The following is an 11,739-nucleotide window of genomic DNA, read 5'->3' on the forward strand; positions in this document are numbered from 1 at the left end:
TTCTAAAATGAGCTGTAGGTGGTTGAATTTGGATACATATGTCGAAATGACATGATGCAGACATTTTATAGGCATTATTTACATATGGGACCGGACCTGGTGAAATGGTTGAAGCCCGCGACTATCACGCCGAGGACCTGGGATCCAATCCCACTCCCGGCATACGCACAAAATGCGAGTTCTTCCTTCGGAAGGGAAGTAAAGTCGTGCGGGTCCCGAGATGAACTTAGCTCTATGTTAAAATCTCGTTGATACAGATAAAAATAAATATAACGCTGCATATGTGATGACCTTCTCGGTTCACCCTTGTGAGTAGGAATAGTATGAGTGTTCGAGGTCGTAGCCTAGTACATGGAAATTTCTGTTCTTTCAGTAAACGCAGTTATTGCTATGTACCTAAAATCTCTACTGCAAAAATACGCTCAGTCATGTAAGATGTTGACAGCAGAGATTGTTCAGACAGCTTCAATTGTGGTTTAAAATAGCAGATTAGACAACTCATATTGTAGCCTGTAGCGAAACTGGACCTCTTCCTTGTATTTCAATGTTATTCTTCATTCTGTTCAAACCACTAGAATAACATGCAATTTTCTCACATGTTAACCACAAATCACAATCCACTCAACAAACATAGATCTAGCCCAACATCTCCATCATGTAAACAAGCGATGACTTTACGAGTTGCATTCCAATCATGGTCCCAAATTCCTCATGCTGGCCAAGTCCCCTGCCTAAACAACAGTTGAACAACTGTCCAACGAGGAGAGATACACAATTTCTAAGAGGCCCTGCGGGTTCGTCTAAATTGCCCTTTTATCAGAAACCTCGTTCACAATGCTCTCAAATTTTCACCCTGCTCTACTTCAGCCCAATGCTGCTGCTGCCTTGGATCGTCGTTGGATCCCGGTGGCGGCGGAAATTTGTCACCCTGGGGCCATTTTTCGAAACGAGACTTTCGCTCTTCTGCCCTTGTGCAAGGAGCCATCCCTTCGGCGGTGTCATCTTCGCTGTCGTCGTCGTCGTCGTCGCCGCCGTCATCATCGTCATGATAATTTGAAATTTGGAGTATGAAGGAAAAACGACAGAAGCCACACCACAGCCTCAGCCAATTTAAATTTAATCTTGTTGGAAATTTGTCGAAAATTAAATTCCGTTCGTCCTCCTTTCACTACTACTGGCGAGATGTGGGACAACCAACCGCAGAAGCAAACAAGAACAACGGGACCAACTGTGGATCTGGCTGGGCTGGATGAGCCGAGCATGCATTTTGGGTTGCGGGTTGTGGGTGTGTGCGGCAAGGGAAGGATTGTGGTTGATGTTGAAAAGTGTCCTAGTTACAAGGGGTTACAAGCACATGTCCCACACGGGGATTGCAAGATCAGCGTAAGGAAACGTGTTTTTTTCGGTTTCATAAATCGTGTAATGAAATCAGGAGCTAATAGACGGTATTTGTCGAATCCTGTCGTGTTGGATCCTAGACGAACCCTGTCGTGCATGTTTTTGACGCATTTACCACCAGTCCAACCTTTACTTCTTCGCGTTTCAAACGAGTGTACAGTTATTTCATCATTCCAAATACGCTAATTTTTTTTCACACGGTTTTATTTTACACGATTGTTTTACACGATTTTCTCGAACTTACGCGATGTGCTTTTTGAAAGCTTCCCCTCTTCTGGTCGCTTTTTTTTCCGAATGGGCTCAAATTTCTACCAGATACCTAGATTTTATCCTTGATATCCTGTCAAAATCTGAAGCCGATCCAATAAAAAGCTTTGAAAACTCTTTTACACGATTTTCACGCGTAAAAAACAATACGGACCACCTGTTCCTGTGGTAAAGGGTAAACAGGTGGCCCGTAGTTCATGGTGTAATGCGGCTTTTGGCTTACCGTGCCAAGTAATGAATGGTTAGGGGGGTCTAATAGAAACCTAACCACAAATGGAGCCTGTGGGAGTTAGCGCTAACCGGAACAATGGTGCAGTGGACCTTGCGTTTCTCCGAGATATTCAGTTGCCCTTCTTAATTCTCAAATTTGAGGCTAAATAAAGGCGGGATTATTCAAATGTTGTTAATTAGCTTACATTACCACCTATATGGTTTTGCTTGACGCGTTTTCGTCATTGGCGTTTTTCAATTGACACCGATTGGATTTGTCGTTAATGTTTCCTTTCTGGGCTGTGATTGTGAAGATATTATCCCGTTGGGTTTGGGTAGTGGCTGGCTACGGCAAGGAAACCTCAGATCAATTTTCAGCGTAAAGAACGTGTGCAGCAGAAGCGGCCTTACTTCAAAAAGGCGTTTTCATAGGGTAACATCAGTATAGGTTACCTTGTGGACCCAGTTTTGCTTCTTTCATTATAAATGAAGTGTCGTGCTTCGAGCATTCTATATTTTAGAATAACGCCAGCCGTATATCCAACTTTTCCTTATGGATGCGTTCAAGCGAGCTGTTGTTTTCAGCATTTTTCGCTGTTATTTATTAGGCAGTGTTGCTACGATAATTACATCATGTGGATTGCTTTAATATCTCGCTTCCAGTGGCACTCCAAGAAAGTTTCATTATGGTTTTGTTACTACAACGCCCTCCATTGTGGTATACCATAACTATTTAAAAGAAGCTTGCCCTCTGCAGTCTATGTGGACCGCAAGGAATATTCCTGAATGGAACTCTGATCGGTTCAAGTTCAAAGTATCTTTGCAGCTACAGCTCTCCGGCGTCGGTCACGCCCAACGCTCGCCAGATCACGCTCCACCTGGTCCGCCCATCGCGCTCTCTGCGCTCCACGCCTTCTTGTACCAACCGGATGGTTATCTAACACCAACTTTGCAGGGTTCTTGTCCGGCATTCTTGCAACATGCCCTGTCCACCGTATCTGTCCAGCTTTAGCCACATTCAGGATGTTGGGTTCACCGTAGAGTGCAGTGAGCTCGTGGTTCAGCCTTCTCCGTCCCACACCGTTCTCCTGCACGCCGCCGAAGATCGTCCTTAGTACGCGTCGCTCGAAAACTCCGAGTGCTTGAAGATCCTCCTCGAGCATCGTCCGTGTCTCGTGTCTGTAGAGAAGCACCGGTCTTATTAGCGCCTTGTACATGGTACATTTGGTGCATTTGGTGAATCTTTTTTGACCACAGTTTCTTCTAGAGCCCATAGTAGGCACGACTTCCACTGATGATGCACCTTCGTATTTCACGGCTCACGTTATTGCCAGCCGTTTGCAATGAACCGAGGTAGACGAATTCTTCTACCACCTCGAAGGTATCCCCGTCTATCGTAACATTGCTGCCAAGGTTTGTCCTGTCTCGCTCAGTCCCACCTACCAGCATGTACTTTGTCTTAGCCGCATTCACACCAGTCCACAGTGGTACCGCCATAGGCCAAAAATCGAAAAATTGATTGTCTAATTTATGAGTTTGTATAATTTTTATAAATCAATAATGTTCCCAAGAATGCAGAAAATCCATTTTTATGTAAGTTTCTGTTGCATATTTTGCATGAGAGCGTGGGTACTGTTATGCAATTTTACATTCTTTAAATTTGTCGAAAAATCACATGACTTTTGAGTTGTACTCCGCGTCTTCGTAAAACAAAAGCAAGTAGATTTTCAATCGGTTTTCAACGCAGAGAATCAGAATAGATGATTATCATTACAATTCGAAGCGCTAAAAACCGGATCTGGATGTTTTTGGACCAATGGGGATGTGAGTTATAGGTACATAATTTTACTAATAGAATATATACATAATAAAAATTCATGTTACATTTCAAACATGTTCTTAACCACATTTAATCAATCGTCCGCCAGCAAATGAACAGATTTGAGTAGGAGAATCAATCTGTGAAGGTTGTAGCTGCAAATATCTGCATACAAGCTTGCAGGATGTATTGGAAGTTACCCGTTATTTTTATAAAAAATATGTATTAAAATAACTACAAAATTATATATATACTAGATTTTCTGGAATTGTCTTAAATGCGTACCAAAATGACTGAAATTTTTACAGGAGATATTTCAAAGCTTTTTACAATAATTGAGGGTTATTTTATTTGAAAACAATCTTTGGAAATGTTTTTTTTATTATGAACAAAAAATACACTTCTGGAGGTATTGAGGTATTCATACCTCAATAGTTGCATAACAAACATTCGTATTTGGCCTCGTCAAAACTTACCTCTGTAATTGTGGAATTTGATAAGAAGTTTTGCATTTGCTGCCAACATTTGAAAAATTTCCTCAAAATCCATTCAGTACCTAATACTGTAGTGCTGGGAGAAGAAGGAGTAAATACACTCTTTTAGTAATACTTACTAAAAGAGCGTATTTACTCCTCATATTCCCTTCCCAAATCGGAATATTTGATAAATTCATTAACGTTAAATCTTAGTGTACAAATTGATTTCTTTTGAAATAGCAGGCGCTGATTAAATTGCAATGACGAGGGGTATTTGTATACATTTCTTTTATTGGGTTAGAGCTATACATGATTAAAGTTCCATGCACTATATTACTGGATAGCAGTTGCAATGCAATTGTAAGAAACAAATACGACTGCCCGCATAATCACGAACTGTTAATGTATCGTATCTCATACTGTGGATGACCATAAGCAATTGTCTTTTAACCAATTCTCAGACTGTCCGAGATAACAGTAAGATAACCATTCTATGTATAGATTTGCCAGTTTGAGAAATGGTAAGCCGGCAATTTACAGTATGTAGAATAGGCGGTTAAGATTGGTTACCATAAAAAATCGCTCGTTTTCTCGAACAAATTTTTCGCAATACAGTAAAGGATACGGTCAATATATTATCCAGTTTTTCGTACAATTCACTGCATAGCATATGTTTAGAGAACAGTTGAACCATAAATTTGGAAGAAAAGTGAATAATGTATGTTATACTGGTGATTTATGGTTATTCACTGTAGAATACCTGTAAACCGTATTGTACATATTTAGTTATGTACACTATTTTGTACTGTTCTTTTGTATTAATAGTAACAAAAAAGGGAGCAAATTAAATAAGAATCAATGAAACAAGTGAATACGTCTAGAAATATTTTAATTCAAGTACAATAACTCTAAAAAAATCCATGGCATATTTTAATTTCCCGACTCCACCACCTCTCATCATTTAGAACCCCTCTCTCTCCGTCAGAGTGTGTCGTACTGGATGGATATTTCACCTGATTGCAGTCATTAAACACATTCTAATGTAATTTAAAAACACCTCCGACTTCCGCTGAATAAATCGTTCCTGGATCCAGATGTATGGGCTGGCTGCTGCTACTTGAGCCGATCAGTTTTTCAAATCGCGGTACTGATATGCACTTCGCCCGTTTACCTCATTCATGGATCCCTCTTCGGAGCTTGATAGCCAGTTCTTCTTGATTGTTTCCGTATACTCCAGCAGCATTCTTCCGGAGGCCGCCCCAGCAATATCTCAATAAAACTCGCTAGCCTTTGCTTTCCCCTATGGATGGAAGTGCTGGAATCGTTTGGCGTTTTCCTCAAGCGGCTGCAGGGAACGAGATGATATTAAGTTTTTGCGACCTGAAACCTGTAAAGAACACGGGAAATTAGTTCAAAATCATTCAGTTGAGAAACGAAAACTTACCTTCGATTCTACTCCAGGTCAAGGCAGCATTGTAGATCGACTCCGCTTCCGAGAAAGTGCTGTTATGGCGGAATATGTCCCCTTTTCAGCCGGATTAGCCAACCGGTTACCGGTCATGGTTGCGAAATCTGTTTTTTTTTTTGCTTTTTTTTTTCATTAGTAGTTTGGCACTTTGCAAAGAAAAACAAACATTGGTGCCTCTCATCAATACAAATATGTACAACTGTTTGCCAAAGTGTTGAGAAAAAGTAATGAATAGTGAGATGTATAGATGTAAGTGTATTGCGCTAATAGAGTAGCTAACCATTTGACAGACTGTGGTGATATATTGCTACCATTGTGTAGGAATGTGTACCTTTATATAATTCGACAATGCCTGAATAGTATGATATAGTGTTACTGCTTGACATGGATTACACAAACTGTCATTTATAGTGTCTGGTAATCTGTTCCTTATTGTTCAACATACAATTAGCTGTTTGAGATAAAGTTACCTTGACGGATGAAATGAACTTACTGTTTGGACATTATGACAAAGGGTATTTTGCTATTCGGGTGGACAGATACTTGAATCTTTTTGCCTTTCTCGTACACCAAGGTGTACCGAAAGGCTATATGTTCACTCTAAAAACGAAAATTTGATAGAGCCTCCGGAGGGGTCAAGTCTTATATACCAATCGACTCAGCTCGACGAATTGAGGTGATGTCTGTGTGTGTGTATGTGTGTGTGTGTGTATGTGTGTGTGTGTATGTGTGTGTACAAAAAAAACTCACATCACTTTTTGGCAGTAAACCTCAACCGATTTTATTGACCGATGGTTCATTCGACGCGGAATCTGGTCCCATTGTTTCCTATTGAAAATGGTTCAGATCGGTCCAGCCGTTCCGGAGTTATGGCCATTTAGGTGTTCCGGACCGGTACCCCAGGAAGGGGCCAGATATGAAAACGCTACAAACCCATCCACGCGGCACATCAAACTACGGCATTTTCGATAACTTGATGAATGGTAAGCAGAAAAATAGTCTCAGACCATATCTGAACCGGTAGTGTCCCGGAACCGGTTCCGGGTGTCCAGCCGGAAGTGACCAAACATAAAAGTGAACTAAACCCATGCATGCGACATATCAAACCGCGGCTTTTCCGATAACGTGGTGAACAGTAAGCAGGAAAACATTCTCAGACCATATCGGAACCGGTAGTGTTCCGGAACCGGTTGCAAATGCCCCGCCGAAAGTTTCCAAGTATTAAAGTTAACCAAACCCATGCATGCGATATATCAAATAGTGTCTTTTTTGATATCCTGATGAACAGTAAGCAGGATAATATTCTTAGACCATATCTGAACCGGTTGTGTCCCGGAACCGGTTCCGGGTGTCTTGTCGGAAGTGGCCAAATATTAAATTAAAATAAAACCATGCATGTGACATATCAAACCACAGCTTTTTCGATGACCTGATGAACAGTTAGCAGGAAAGCATTCTCAGACCATATCGGAACCGGTTCCAGATGTTCCGCCGGAGGTGGCATAGTATAAAAGTTAACTGAACCCATGCAAGGGACGTATCAAATCCTGGCTTTTTTGATATCCTGATGAACAGTAAGCAGGAAAATATTTTCAGAACATATCTGAATCGGTTGTGATCCAGAACCGGTTCCGGGTGTCCCGGAAATGGCCAAATATAAAAGGGAACCAAACCCATCCCGAGCAGAAAAGAATAACAGCTTAATAACATATCAAGGTATTACATCTTAATACTATCATACCTTGGTATGCCCTTCGTTAGGTGGTAATAAGAGGCAAAATACTAAAACCGGATACCATAATTTTGTATGAATAACACCTAGAAAATAACAAGTCATGGTATTTCAATAATGAATGAACACCTAAAATTAAAAACAAACTGCCAAGAGCTGAATTAGTTATCCAAAAGGTATTCAATAACAAATAAATAACAACTCTTACTATTTAATTACATATTTGTTCGATAGATCAATTTGTTATCGAACCGGTATTCAATAACAAAGAAATAACAGCTCTTATTATCAAATCGTACTTTCTCTAGATAGTAAATTTTGCTATCGAGCAGGTATCCGATATTAAAAAAAAATAACTGGTAAATCTATTTGTTCGATACCTCAATTTGTTATGTTAAGTAACTAGCAACGTTTAAAATCATGTGATTTTTGGAGCCTTTGACAATTCTCCTATGAAAGTTACAGTTCAGCGTTTGCGTCTTTATTCGGTAATTGTGAACAGTGGCATACACGGATCTGTCAACTGAAAAGGCCTATTGTGGAATGTTGGTTTAATGAATACAATGAAGATAAAGATAATCGTGTATATTTAATTAAAGTTATCCTTGAATTCAATATTACGTATAATTCTTTAGATTCTTTTACGTTCTTGGATGACAGCTTAGTCAACCAAATGATTTTGGAGAGCTATAATAGCTATAATTATCAACACTTAACTTAACTTAACACTTAAAAGACGTTTCGCTTAATGTTTTGGTGCGTGAAAATGCTTACGTAGTCAATTTAGTAAACATTGAGAACAGTATAGAGACTCACCGGTTGATCTTGCTTACGCCGCAGAAATTCCGCTCGCTGAAAGGTTTCCGGCTGCGCTGCCCGGCTAAGCTCATTTGGCACTGCAGCGAACCGATTCAATGCTTCGATCCAGGACAGTGGAAGTTGAATGGCTGAATCCAACTCGCAGTCGTGTGGCCCGGTATATGAAGCGTAATGGTTCACGCGGGCTAGGAGATCATCCGAACCCGTAAGATTCAGGTACATTCCTAGCATTTTAGAACTCCATCGGCGTTTATCCAGCCGCGTAATTTCTTTCTGATTCAATTCCGGTATTCAGGTACAGTCGGTAAACCTGTAAATTTAGCGTTTATGTTAAAACATAAAAATTATACGATATTTTTTTCGCATCCTTACAATGGCAAGGGAAGAGTAGGAATGTTAGTTTAACATCTATTAAAGGCACCCAAACTATCTTCGCAGACGACACAAGGAAAAAGCGTTGGGAATTATCACCCATTCTCATAAAAAATGAATTCTTCCTCACACCAATTTCCAGCGAAAATCTAGCTTGCGACATCTCTCGTACGGAAAGAAGAGCGAAAATGTAATTCAACTCCCATAGCTACAATAACTTCGTTCGCTCTTCGTCGACTTATCATGCTTTCCTTGACTTCTATGACGCCGTCGATGATTGGTTTTATGCAGCACATTTTCTCCTCGATCTGCTCAGTGTAGTTTTCTTAGTGGTGCGGCTAGAATGCGGGTAGCGCGGTTGTTGCAATGTTCTAGATTTAAATCCCGTTGCGGGCACAATTTTTGTTGGTTAACTTAAAAAAATGTGAGAATTTTTCAAGTGAAAATTTAACGGAATGAAATAGTAGTTTACGCAGAATGAAGATTTTTACAGCACGAGTCGTACAGTTACTACTAGTGTCACCCAATGAAAACTATGGGAAAATGCTCCAAATTTGGTCATAACAGTTTTATCATATTATCTTTTTTGTTTCAGTTTTCTCGTCAAAGTAGTCTAAGAACCATTTTTAGAGCTTCCAAAGACGCGCATTTTCGTGCGCTGAGAATGTTGCTATGTCATTCTGTTCAAAAGATATTGATGGTTTTCTAGACAAAATAGTCACTTTTCAAGTATTTTTTACTTGAGTTACAAAAATAATACCCCTTTAATTTTTTGATATGTTTTCTTTTGAATGCTGGCAAAAGATTGTTTTTGTTTGCCCCAACCCGTCATATCACCATTTCTAAAAACTATGATTTTTTAAGAAAAACATCTGTAACTATTGAACCAAAAGAGATAACGACCATATCAGTGCACGAAATGACGCGTCTTTAAATGCTTACAAGTGTTTCTCGGGCGACTTTGATGAAAACTCGAAACTGTAAAAGTTAATGCCAGAAAACCGTTTTTTCTTGAATCACCCAAAGCTAATTCAGAAAAATATCTCTAGATCGGTCAATTTTAAAGCTACATAAAAACTGTCTTCAGCAAACATGCTCTAAATTGATAGATCTACAATTTTTCCGAAGAATGTTTATAGTTATTCTTGCAAATAAAAAAGTTTAGTTTCCAATTTCTTTGAAAATATGGCCTACCCTAATTTTCATGCACATTGGAAAGACGGCCAACTTTGTAGAAGACCATATTTTTCTAAAAACTCATTTGAAGGCGCTGAATGCATCTTTCATCGTAAATCTGGTTCGTGGACCACTGTTCATTGCTAAAAAGAATGTTTGTTATCATTCATTGTTACTCTCTGGAAAAGTAGTTTTTCACGCATAATAACGAACATAAATACTCCCGCCTGCTGGTATGTATCACAATGAAAATAATGAACTAACTTGTAGTTTGTATGACAGGGTTGGTTTGAGTAGCTATCGTCAGTTCAGGGTGTTAGCAATGCATAGGTTAAAAATTTAGTATTTGTACGATTAAAATAACAAAAGGAATTTTTAGCAACTTATGTTGAATAAATTATAAGTGACATTTTTAAGTCTAAGATCAAGTTTAAAAAAACATGATAAAGGCGTTAGGCGGAGCACAAATTGATTGTGATTTGTTATCAACCAGAAACGAAAAAGTTCTAGACGACAGGTGCCACTCCTTTGAATTATTTTAGCCGTCCAAAAAACATCCGGAACAACTTCCAGTAGAAAACGTGCCGTAGTCGAACCCGTGACCAGGTAGTTCCTTTTGTGATTGAACGCCACCATAACCACCTCACGGAAACCTGCTGGCTCGAGGACCAGAGTCGTGCCGTCGTGTCTCGAGATACTGTGATCGGACTCAGACCGCCGCGCTCCAATTGGGATCACTGTGACCACGGATTAATTTCTAGATTTCTAAACCAAACCAATCTACAATCTTCTGATTGAATCGAATACTCACTACACTTCCGGCTCATAAGCGCTTTGATCTATCGCATGCGGTAAACCAAAAGTAGATTGTTTAGTCGGAATACCTTCGCCTAGATTAGCACCGGAAGAAATTCCTCACTCTTTCACCCATTCACCCACGCCCTGATCACCCTGCTCATCAGCATCGCTTCTTTTCCATCATCGCTTATACTCACCTTCCAGCAGCCCTTCCTCTCCCACAGTCCGTCGTACGGCTTCCGTCAGAGCAGGGTACTCCGGTTGACTTACTAGAGGACCACGGAAGCATCCTCAAAGCTGGTCGTAAGGAAGCTGTCCTCGTCAATGGGAACCGGCGTCAGCCGAGCTTCCACGCTTTCCAATTTGGTAGCTGCACAGTGGAGTTTGGGAGCGGTTCGGCTTTTCCGTTCACTCCCGCAGCTTCCGTAGCCGTTCGCCGGGAATGATCCACCGGGACATTTTGGAATGGTCATCCGGGAGCTGCTGCTGATGTGGATCACTACTTCACTACAAATTTCATAACTAATTTTCACAATAACTTGCGGCAAAACAATTTTAATTTGCGTTCAAAACATCTCACACACGGCTCACACGATGCACTTTGTTTTGTTTTGACAGTTTTACACGCAAGAACGAAAGCACTCAAAAGCGAGTTTAATTATATGTGCTTAATTAAATTTTGAGTTGAGTACAGTAGACGTTCGATAACTGCAACATGTTTACGTTTCACTTACCGAATGAAATTCGATAACTGCAACAACTGACAGGCGTCAAAGAGCTGTCAGTTACTGCAGAATGCAGCGAAAGTGCATTCGGGAAACATCGCACTGCATCGAAAGTGCATGCGTAAAACATCGCATCGCTGTTGACATTTCATTTTGACGGATAGCGGTGCGATAACTGCAAAATTCTTGCACTTAGCGGAATTTCAGTTAAAAAGCATTGCAGTTAAAGCGTTTGCACCGAGCGAACGTCTACTGTATTCAAATCGATGTTCTTCACACTCGTTCAAATCTACTCAAAAATGAGTCGTTTTCGACTCACTTTGGCAAAAAGTGGAACAGCTCAAAATAGAGTACTCAGAGCGTTACTCATTTTATCGAGCGTTATCAATTTTATCAAAATTAGAGTAACTCTAACTCACTTTTATTAAATTTGAAATTAACAAAGTGAGTAGTTTTTTACTCAGTCTTACAAATTTGTT

General features: G+C 40.1%; 1 long non-coding RNA gene across 1 annotated transcript; it reads right to left on the reverse strand.

Annotated features, from left to right (window-relative positions):
• Window positions 1-5,042: 5,042 nt before the first annotated feature.
• Window positions 5,043-6,165, reverse strand: LOC134284026 (uncharacterized). Its single transcript, XR_009995579.1, has 2 exons — window positions 5,615-6,165; window positions 5,043-5,557 (listed from the first exon to the last, which is right to left on the reverse strand). It is a non-coding gene; the product is annotated as an uncharacterized LOC134284026 (long non-coding RNA).
• Window positions 6,166-11,739: the final 5,574 nt, after the last annotated feature.

This window comes from Aedes albopictus, chromosome 3, assembly GCF_035046485.1.
Source record: "Aedes albopictus strain Foshan chromosome 3, AalbF5, whole genome shotgun sequence".
NCBI lineage: Eukaryota > Metazoa > Arthropoda > Insecta > Diptera > Culicidae > Aedes > Aedes albopictus.